Below are 12,023 nucleotides of genomic sequence, written 5' to 3' on the forward strand. Positions count from 1 at the left end.
TTTTTTTTTCCTCTAAGGTTTCTGGATAACAGTAGCTGTTTTATGCTTCAAGCCAGCCATGTAAGGCAAGAATAATAATAATAATAAAATCCTACTAAAAGTGGATTTTAAAGTTGTTGCATGATTTATAGTCAAGTTATGAAGAAGAGAAAAATAAATATCAATGAAAAATAAAATACTCTATTACTTTTTAAAACACTAAAGAAGTTTTTTCATGGATGTTTTTATGCAGACGAGGGAAACAGGGAAAGCAAACTGCCAAGAAAAAGGGGGCATCTGTGTGGAAATTGAAGCCTAGAAACACGTGCATTTGAAAAAAGCTAGATAAGCAAAGGTGGGCTGACAATTCCGCGTCTAAATATAGCTGTAGCCATACTGACAGGGAACAGATATGACAGAGAAAGGGATGAAATCAAAGCAAGGCAATTTATGTCATGAAGAAACATGAGCTAAAATGATTTCTGAAACAGATGTTATGAAGAAAAAAAATAGTTAACTTTTTAAACTACACAGTTATATTTAAGGAAAATAAAAATTATGGAATAAGCCTATAGCAGCTCTTCCAAAATACTAATAGCAAAGAGGTTGACGAAATAATTCTGTTATATCTCAGCATTAGACTTGGGGGAAGGAATGTATGGTTGAATGATGTTGCAGGGTGCTCAAAGACACCATGACCTGCTGGTTAAAGAATATTATGGGATCTGTGAAGAGGGGCATCAAGAAAATACTGAGAAGCTGCCATTCCATGAAAATGTTTATCATGATGGTCAGCAAGGGGAGGTCGGTAGCATTCTGTTGTTCTCAGGACAAGAGGAGCAATCGTATGTGAGGTCTGAGCACACAGAGGAACCTGAAGCTGAGGGTGGTGTATAAGTATGGGGGTAACTCTGCAGATAAATGCCTACGTCAAACAAGTGAGAAGAAGTTCAAATGCCACAGATCGAAGCTGTGCTGGTGAAATTCAGAGGATCTAAAAATCCCCAAAGATGCAAACCTCTGAGCATGCCTGTGAGGCATTATATTAATCAGGCTAATAAAAGGTGGGAAGGCACCTTAACTATGGTAGCGCTACCTCATGGTTACGGCACTGGACTGTATAAGCAGGAGAAAGCCGGTTCTGCACTAACATCCCATTCACTCTCTGTTTCAAGCTCTTGCCACCATTACTTCTCTGCCATGAAGTCAGACAATGAGCCTGATTCACCCACCCTCCCGTCCTTCTTTTTTCCTTACTTCCTTCTGGGGTTTTCTTTTGTCAAGTATTTTGAAATTATTAAAACACGGGCCAAGTTCAAATCCTTACTTATTTTGTCTCTGTCTCCAATGTGGCTTAACAGAAGAAAAGATGTGCTCAATTGCAGGAATAAAAATGACCTACCTCGCTCTCCACAATGAGACAAAACTATGAGAATCATTAAATAAGAATGAGAAAAAAGCAAAACAGTGCCAAAGAGAACAAATTATCAAGAGAATAAAACTCAGAGAGAAAACTAGATACTGAAACTAATAGGAAAACTTAAATAATTGTGATGTGTGCTAAAGACAAACACACTTTTTTTTGTGTGTGCCTGGAGAGATTAACTGGAGTTACGCACAGGCAGAAATAATGCTTCCATCAATGGCCATAGAAAGTTAGCAAAATCCCAGTGCCAGGCAAAGGATACCTCTTTTCAAATTATTGGTCAAGGCTGGCTATGTGTGTAAGAAACTGCCAAAACAATGAAAGCTATCCCGATTGCTCTTCACTGCCTGAAGGAAACTAAGAGTAAAACCCTAATACTGAGCATATCAAACATTTTGATCACAGGATTTGGAGTAAACAGGCTGGTGCTGACCTGGAACTCTCTTCCCTGAGAATTAGCTCTTGTAATATCTGAGGGCGCTATGCAAACTGCCAAGGAGAAACACCTATCAAAACTCATGCCAAGCAGCAAATCCCATAAGCAATAATGACAGGCCTGACAAGATACACCCAGGGGTACAAGAGAGCGGCAATAGCTTGGTAACAAGTAGCTTCCTGAATGGACTTAAGGTACACTTAACAGGAGGAAACTCATGCCTGCTGTTATGAACCTAGCCAAGAATCTTTAGCTGCGACGGTTTTAGTCTGTAGAGGAGAACACATTACCACCATTTTGTTAGATTAATATAGGTTCCACCAATATTCTAAATACTTATCCTAATACACATAGCTAAGTGTAGCCCTCATTCCTCATCAAAGAAGTTTCTCTTTGGCATAACTTATTAAAGGGAATCTACAACTGGTCAGAATGTAGAGAATAAGAGACATTGCGGGGGGTGGCAAATTTTCGATTGGGAATCTATATAACCGACAACCAAGGCTCAGGGAACGTTATAGAAAATTGGTGAAAAGATCTTAAAATCAGGAGGTCCGGAAGAATGCTGTAAGATAGTGTGTCCTGGAACTTACAGGGGTGTTACACCCATGGACCCTTAACAATGCAGTTATCCAGAGTAGACCACACAAGTTGGCATGCCAACATAGCTGAAGAAAGTTCCACAATGCCCCACTCACAAGTGAGGAGTTCTGGGTAGTTAGTAACTGCTGAGGGAGTGAGAGTCATGCTTATTCAGAGGCAAACCACTGACAGGTTGTCCAGACCTGAGAGGGTAGCTCAAAACCCACATACATATGGGTAGAACCAAATAAACATAGCAGAATATATTCGGGGGTGGGGTGGCATGAGTGTGGCAAGATTTGAAAAAAGAAGAAAATGAAAGGTTGGAAATGATATTAGTATAATCATTCTGAAGTTCTCTAAGATAAAATTAAAAAAAAAACATTTGGAAAGATAATAACTCAGATGTGCAAGGAAGAATTTGGCTGAAGAAACAGAATTATTTTAAATGCTGAATAAAAGTGATGAGATGATTTATAAAGTGGACTAGAGATAATTGTTTGACACTCTAATCAACACATGCAGAGCCAGGTGTCATGGTGCATGGCTATAATCTCAGTACTTGGGAGTTAGGGGTAAGAGGACAAAGTTCAAGGTTGGGAACTGGGAAGATGTGTCAGTTTGTATGAGTACTTTGAAGCATAATCGTGTAGACTGAAGTGTGTATCCAGCATCCACGTACCTAGCCAGCAATCAAACAAACTATAATTCCAGCTCCAAGGGACCTTATGCCTTCTTCTGTACTCCCTGCCCAAAGAAGCATGTATACCTACAAATAAATGTGTTCTCTCCTTCTCTATTTCTAGGTCTCTTTATCTCTCTTCCTCCTCTGTCTCTCTGAGAGAGAGACAGAGACAGAAAGAGACAAAGACAGAGACAGAGAAAGGAAGACAAGCCAACTTTGGCTTCATAGTGAGTTTGAAGCTAGCCTGGGCTATGTGACACTCTGTCTCAGCCAGACAACCAAACACAAATAAAGCAAAGCTACACAGTTAAGAAAGACCCATCACTGAGCTTGATTGATAGCTCAGTTAAAAATGTTTTAATTAAGCATTAAAAAAAAAAGTAGTGTGAAAGCATAAGAGCTCCCAAAGTCATGGACCTTTCTGTTTACAATGTAATATACAGGCATCCAATGCCACCATTACTGGGTCATCCCCTGACAAGACAGCAATGCCTGTGGGTAGAGAAAGAAACCGCTCCATAGATGGTTTCAAGGAACAGCATCTGCTTTATTGCATGTGAGCAACCACTCATACAGTGGAAGCTTATTGACTGTGATTGGTTAGTACATTACCTGAAGGGGATAGTGAGAGCTCATATCTGAGCTCTCTATGCAGAAGATGCACATTTGCAGGCACGAAGAGTCCAGACTCCTATCCACAGGTCAGCTACTTAGGCTACTCATGCTACTTCGGAATTCAGTGTTCTGGTTTCAGGAGCATGGTAAGCCAGGTTTATTTAGAAACACATACCAAGTAGACTGGCCAAGAGGTCTTGCCTCCATTTTCTCCTACAATTCAAAATACTAGCGACAGAGAAGAGGAACTGGGAAGGTGGTTCATTTTGTAGTGCTTATTTGAAAACATGGGGACCTCAGTTAGGTTCCTACAGAAAATATATTGGGCAAGGTGGTGCATATTGGAGAAACAGAAGGATTCCTGGAATTCACCTGTTAGCCAGGCTAGCCTAGCTGGTGATCTTCATGCTAAATCTGTTCATAACACAGATTTCTGAAGGTAACTGCCAAGGTTGTTATTTTCTGCCCTACTCTCTCTGTCTCTCTTTTTTCTCTGTGTATATATATGATATATATAATATTATATATCTTATATATGTGATACATCTATCATATATATTATACATATCACAAATGCACACACATAAAGATTCACAGAAATGAAAAATAAAAGAAAAAATGAGAATAGCTAAAGATATAGTGGCTAGTAATGTTCTTACCAAAAAATCAAGGGTATGAAAATTAAGATTGCAGTAAGCTATCATTCAGCTAAGCAGATGTACAAAAATGACTTACATGTTATATTCCAAGTATGATGGAGAAGAAAACCAGGGAGGCCTTAAAAAAGGACGAGAAAAAAAATCCATCTGGTGCGAACAGTTGAAAAGCAACTCTACCAAAAACACATTTCAGTTCTCTTTAGAAGTCAGAGAGCTGAATGACAGCAGCAAATGCTGCAGCTACAAAATCTAGCATCCAGGAAGGCTATCCAGAAGAAGCAATCCACTGATGTTTTATAAAATAAGAAACAAATACCAATTCCAATTCGGAAAAAAAAAACCTACAAGGCTGAAACAATTAATTAAAAGCACACTCATACTTTGCAAAAAATAACACTGGTTCATTATATACAAGGAATATTGTTCTCAAAAACTTGGGTCTATATGAAGACATGAGGACCAGTATAAGTGGGTAAAAATAACGATAAATGTGATAGATACATGTTTCAAGGTAGCTTCCCATCTAAACAGAAATAGCTGAAGCCAGGGAAACAACGGAGAGACTTTCTAAACAACAGGGAACATCGCAGGAGGTGAAAACCTTGGTCTCGGGTCACCCACGGACTTGATTGGGGAAGGTGAGAAACGATCCTTTGATCTCTCGGCACTCCCCTCCCCCAGACCTCCCTCCTCCTCGGCACAGGCACAGCCGACTCGCCTTTCTCAGCGCAGACCTAACTGCCTGGGGCCTGCAGCCACTGAGGCGGAGCCCCAAGCCCTTTATCGGCAAAGGCCAGCAGTACTGGGTCTCGGAGTCCCAGATTCACTCGCGGCGGCTGCACCATCCTCCCAGGGCCCGAGTCTGCTAGACGCCATACTAGCTCCGCAGGAGCGCCATCACTGTTGGTACGGCCCGCCCAATCCCACAGTGACAGAGAATTCGCTATATAATCACCAAAACCAGACAAAAACGCCATACAAGCTAGACACACCAGGCGCTGGGCCTCCGAAGCTTGGAGAGCACAGTAAAGAGACCCCAGGACTTCCCAGAAAGCATCTGGACTAGCAACCCAGTCTCCAGTTACAGCGGGACTTTCTAACCTGGCGGCGGAGCAGCACTGAGCTGGCGGGGCACATCAGCCCTCCAGTTTAAGACTAACCAGGGCCAAACCAGAGAACAGAAAGGCTGATTACCCCGATTCCCACTGACGTGACCACCCTGAAATCTCCAGCTGCAGCAAGACCTCATAACCTGGCAGTGACAGCAGCACGGAACTGGCGGAGCACATCAAAGAAGCAGGGCCAAACCAGAGAGCAGAGAGCCCAGATACGCCGATCTCTGCCAAGTGTCCTGCCTGTAAGTGAGTGCACCCTTGAGAATCTGCAGCTCCACTGATCCTGGGTTCTGCTAAAACAGAAGCCAGGCATCGAACCCCCTCCCACCCATATACCCACTTTGGGAAACAGAGGGGCACTTGGAACATTGAAGTTCCTGCTCTGTGGGTCTAATTGAGGAGTTAAGGCAGTTAATGCCAGAAATTGCGCTGCGATCATCACTAGCGCCTGCGACATATACATTGCAGAGCCCCTCCCACACACTCAAGGGTTCAACATTAGCCATCACTCTGTCCCTCGAGACACACGCCCACACCCACTTACACACACACACACATATACACACACACGCACGCACGCTTGCATTTGCCTCTGTTTGCGCCTGCGTACTTTCCTCCCACAGGTACAGCTAGTCCTCAGCATACGCTAAGGACACGGGACCTCTCTCAACTTCCTGAAGAATTCTCCAGACTCGAGAGAGAGACAGTACCAGTCTGATCGGCAGAATCCAAAAACAAACAGGGAAGATCTCAGACAAGCCAATGGCCAGGGGTAGGCGAAAGAACACTTCCAACATAAATCAGGACATCATGACTTCACCAGCAAACCCCAAAATCGATGGATACTCCAATTCATCAGAAGCACAGGAAAATGACCTTAAAGCCATGCTTGCTCAATTATTTGAGGCTTATAAGGAGGAAATGAACAAATCTTTCAAAGAGTTGGCCAGTCAATTGGAGGTAAAGAAAGAAGAAATAGACAAAACCCTTAAAGAAACACAGGCAAACATAGCCAAACAAATAGAGGCACAAGTAGAGAAAAAATTAGTGGCATACAAAAAGGAAATGAACAAAGAAATAGAGTCCATCGTAGAGAGACAGGAATCCAAATTCAAACACATAAAAGAAATGGTGCAAGGCATGAAAACAGAATTAGAATCAATAAAGCAAACACAAAATGAGAAAACTCTTGAGCTGGAGAACTTGGAGAAAAGATCAGGAACCACAAAAGTAAGCATCACCAACAGAATACAAGAGATGGAAGAAAGAATCTCTGGAGCTGAAGACACACTTGCAGAAATTGATACTTCTCTCAAAGAAAAAGTAAAATCAGAAAAATTCCAATCACAAAATATCCAAGAAATCAAGGATGCTATGAAAAGACAAAATCTAAGAATAATAGGAATTGATGAAAAAGAAGACTCCAGGCTCCAAGGTCCAGAAAATATTTTCAAAAAAATCATAGAAGAAAATTTTCCCAACTTAAAGAAAGAGATGTCCATAAATATACAAGAGGCCTACAGAACACCAAATAGACTAGACCAGAAAAGAAACACATCACGTCACATCATAGTCAAAACACTAAATCTACAGAACAAAGAAAAGATATTAAAAGCAGCAAGGGAAAAAGGCCAAGTAACATATGAAGGTAGACCTATCAGAATCACACCAGACTTCTCATCAGAAACTATGAAAGCCAGAAGGGCCTGGGCAAGCATCATGGAGACTCTAAGAGATCACAAATGTCAACCGAGACTACTATACCCTGCAAAGCTTTCAATCAACATAGATGGAGAAAACAAAATATTCCATGACAAAACTAAATTTACGCAATATCTATACAGCAAACCAACCCTACAGAAGATACTAGAAGGAAAACTCCAATCCAACGAAAACGAATTCACCCAAGAAAACAGGGCATACAGATAACATCCCAACAAATATGAAAAGAAAACAAGCAATGAAACAAGGTAAGATCATCGACTCCATTACAAAAGGAACTAACATGCATTGGTCAATATTATCTATCAATATTAATGGACTCAACTCACCAATAAAAAGACACAGGCTAACAGAATGGTTACGGAAACAGGACCCAACATTCTGTTGCATCCAAGAAACACACCTATGCAACAAAGATAAACACTACCTCAGAGTAAAGGGCTGGAAAAATGTTTTTCAAGCAAATGGTTCCAGAAAACAAGCTGGAGTAGCCATCCTAATATCTAATAAAATAGACTTTCAACCCAAGTTAATCAAAAAAGATAAGGAGGGCCACTATATTCTCATCAAAGGAAAAATCCAACAAGAGGACATCACAATTTTGAATATCTATGCCCCAAATACAAGAGCACCTACATTCGTAAATGAAACAATATTAAAGCTTAAATCATACATTGATCCTAATACCTTAATAGTGGGAGACTTCAACACCCCACTCTCATCAAGGGACAGATCAACCAGACAGACACCAAATAGGGAAATAAAAGCACTCACAGAATCCCTAAATCAAATGGACCTAATAGATGTCTACAGATCTTTTCACCCAAACTCAAAAGAGTACACCTTCTTTTCAGCACCACACGGAACCTTCTCCAAAATAGACCATATAGTTGGTCACAAAGCAAGCCTCAACAGATACAAAAGGATTGAAATAATCCCTTGTATACTATCTGACCACCATGGACTAAAGCTGGACATCAACAACAACAGAAACAACAAAAAGCCGACACGCACATGGAAACTGAACAACTTACTACTCAATGACAGCTGGGTCAAGGAAGAAATAAAGAAAGAAATTAAAGACTTTCTAGAATTCAATGAAAATGAAGGCACAACATACCCAAATTTATGGGACACATTGAAAGCAGTGCTCAGAGGAAAATTTATAGCACTAAGTGCCTACAAGAAGAAATCCGTAACATCACATACAAACAACTTAATGGCCCAACTGAAAAACCTAGAAAAAAAAGAAGCAGATACACCCAAGAGGAGCAGACGGCTGGAAATAATCAAACTAAGGGCAGAAATCAATCAATTAGAAACAAATAAAATTATCCAAAGAATCAATGAAACAAAAAGCTGGTTCTTTGAGAAAATCAACAAGATAGACAAACCCTTAGCCAAACTAACTAAAAAGCAGAGAGAAACCATACAAATCAGCAAAATCAGACAGGAAAATGGGGACATAACTACAGACACTGAGGAAATCCAAACGATTATTAGGTCATACTACAAAAGCCTATATGGCACAAAATTTGAAAATCTAAATGAAATGGATAACTTTCTTGACAGATTCCATCTACCAAAATTAAGTCAAGATCAGGTAGAAAGACTGAATAGTCCTATATCTCCCAAGGAAATTGAAGCAGTCATTAACAGTCTCCCCTCCAAAAAAAAAAAGCCCTGGACCAGATGGCTTCAGCGCAGAATTCTACAAGACCTTCAAAGAAGTACTAACACCAATTCTCCTCAAACTATTCCATAAAATAGAAACAGAAGGAACACTACCAAACTCATTCTATGAAGCCACAGTCACTTTGATACCTAAACCACACAAAGATCCAACCAAAAAAGAGAACTTCAGACCTATCTCTCTTATGAACATTGATGCAAAAATACTCAATAAAATACTTGCAAACCGAATCCAAGAACACATCAAAGATATCATCCACCATGATCAAGTAGGCTTCATCCCAGGCATGCAAGGGTGGTTCAACATACGGAAATCCATCAATGTAATCCACCACATAAACAAAATGAAGGAGAAAAACCACATGATCATCTCCTTAGATGCTGAAAAAGCATTTGACAAAGTCCAACACCCATTTATGTTTAAAGTCTTGGAGAGATCAGGGATACAAGGCACATACCTAAAGATAGTAAAGGCAATATACAGCAAGCCTATAGCCAACATCAAACTCAATGGAGAGAAACTTAAAGCAATCCCACTGAAATCAGGGACAAGACAAGGCTGCCCACTCTCTCCATATCTCTTTAACATTGTACTTGAAGTCCTAGCCAGAGCAATAAGACAACTAAAGGAGATCAAGGGGATACAAATCGGAAAGGAAGAGGTCAAAGTGTCACTATTTGCAGATGATATGATAGTATACATGAGCGAACCCAAAGATTCAACCAGAGAACTTCTTCAGCTGATAAACACCTTCAGCAAAGTGGCAGGATACAAAATCAACTCAAAAAAATCAGAAGCCCTCTTGTATACCAAAGACAAAAAGGCCGAGAAAGAAATTAGGGAAACAACACCCTTCACAATAGCCACTAATAACATAAAGTACCTTGGTGTGACTCTAACCAAGCAAGTGAAAGACCTGTTTGAGAAAAACTTCAAGTCTTTGAAGAAAGAAATTGAAGAAGATCTCAGAAGATGGAAAGATCTCCCGTGCTCATGGATTGGTAGGATTAACATTGTGAAAATGGCCATCCTGCCAAAAGCAATTTACAGATTCAATGCAATTCCCATCAAAATACCAACTCAATTCTTTACAGACCTTGAAAAAAAGATTCTCAGCTTCATATGGAGAAACAAAAAACCCAGAATCTCCAAAACAATTCTGTACAACAACAGATCATCTGGAGGTATCTCCATTCCCGATCTCAAGCTGTACTACAGGGCAACAGTAATAAAAACTGCATGGTATTGGCATAGAAACAGAAAGGAGGATCAATGGAATCGCATAGAAGACCCAGAAATAAACCCACACACCTATGAATACTCAATATTTGACAAAGAAGCCAAATCCATTCAATGGAAAAAAGACAGCATCTTCAACAAATGGTGCTGGACCAACTGGATGTCTACATGCAGAAAAATGAAAATAGACCCATATTTATCACCCTGCACAAAACTAAAGTCCAAGTGGATCAAGGACCTCAACATAAAACCAGATACTCTACATCAGCTGGAAAAAAAAGTGGGAAACAGCCTAGAACTCATTGGCACAGGAGACAACTTCCTGAACAGAACACCAACAGCGCAGGCTCTAAGAGCAACAATCAATAAATGGGACCTCATGAAACTGAAAAGCTTCTGTAAAGCAAAAGACACTGTCATCAAAACAAATAGACAGCCTACAGATTGGGAAAGAATCTTCACCAACCCTTTATCTGACAGAGGGCTAATATCCAGCATATATAAAGAACTAAAGAAGCAGAAAAGCAACAAACCAAGTAATCCACTTAAAAAATGGGGAACAGAGCTAAACAGAGAATTCTCGAAAGAGGAACATCGAATGGCAGAGAAACACTTAAAGAAATGCTCAACCTCATTAGCCATTAGGGAAATGCAAATCAAAACGACCCTGAGATTTCACCTTACACCCATCAGAATGGCCAAGATGAAAAACTCAAGTGATAGCACATGCTGGAGAGGTTGTGGAGAAAAGGGAACCCTCCTCCATTGCTGGTGGGAATGTAAACTGGTTCAACCACTCTGGAAGTCAATCTGGCGCTTTCTCAGACAACTAGGAGTAGTGCTACCTCAAGACCCAGCTATACCACTCCTAGGTATATACCCAAAATTTGCTCAAGTACACAACAGGGACATTTGTTCAACCATGTTCGTAGCAGCTTTATTTGTAATAGCCAGAACTTGGAAACAACCCAGATGTCCATCAACGGAGGAATGGATACAGAAATTGTGGTATTTTTACACAATGGAATACTACTCAGCAATCAAAAAGGAGGAAATCATGAAATTTGCAGGCAAGTGGTGGGATCTAGAAAAGATCATTCTGAGTGAAGTATCCCAGAAGGAGAAAGACAAACTTGGTATATACTCGCTTATATAGACCTACAAGACATGATAAACATAATGAAATCTACACACCTAAAGAAGATAATCAAGAAAGTGGACACAGGCGAAGGTGATTAATCCTCATTTAGAAAGACAAATGGGATGTGCCTTGAACTTATGACAGGAGTCTACCACAAAAGGCATCTGAAAGACTCTACCTAGCAGTGTTTCAAAGCAGACACTAAGACTCATAACCAAACCCTCGGCAGAGTGCAGGGAATCATATGAAAGAAGGGAAGTTAGTATGATATGGAAAGGATAGGAGCTCTACAAGGACCAAATATATCTGGGCACAGGGTCTTTTCTGAGACTGAAACTCAACCAAGGACCATCTATGGATATAACCTAGAACTTCTGCTCGGATGTGGCCTGTGGTAGCTCAGTAACCAAGTAGTTTTCCAAAGTAAGGGGGACACGGACTATTTCTAACAGGATCTCAAGGGCAGGCTGTTTGACACCTCCCCCCAGGGGAGGAGCAGTCTGTTAGGCCACAGAGGAGGACTTTGCAGCCAGCCCTGAAGATACCTGATAAAACAGGGACAGATGAAAGGGGAGGAGGTCCTCCCCTATCAGGGGACTTGGAAAGGGGCAGGGAGGAGACCAGGGAGGGAGTGTGGGGTTGGGGAGGGAATGAGGGAGCGGGATACAGCTGGGACACGGAGTTAAGAAAATGTAACTAAAAAGAAAAAATAAAAAAAAAAAAAAAAAAAA

The sequence above is a fragment of the Psammomys obesus genome, unplaced genomic scaffold (genome assembly GCF_907164565.1).
Source record: "Psammomys obesus unplaced genomic scaffold, mPsaObe1.curated_primary_1811, whole genome shotgun sequence".
NCBI lineage: Eukaryota > Metazoa > Chordata > Mammalia > Rodentia > Muridae > Psammomys > Psammomys obesus.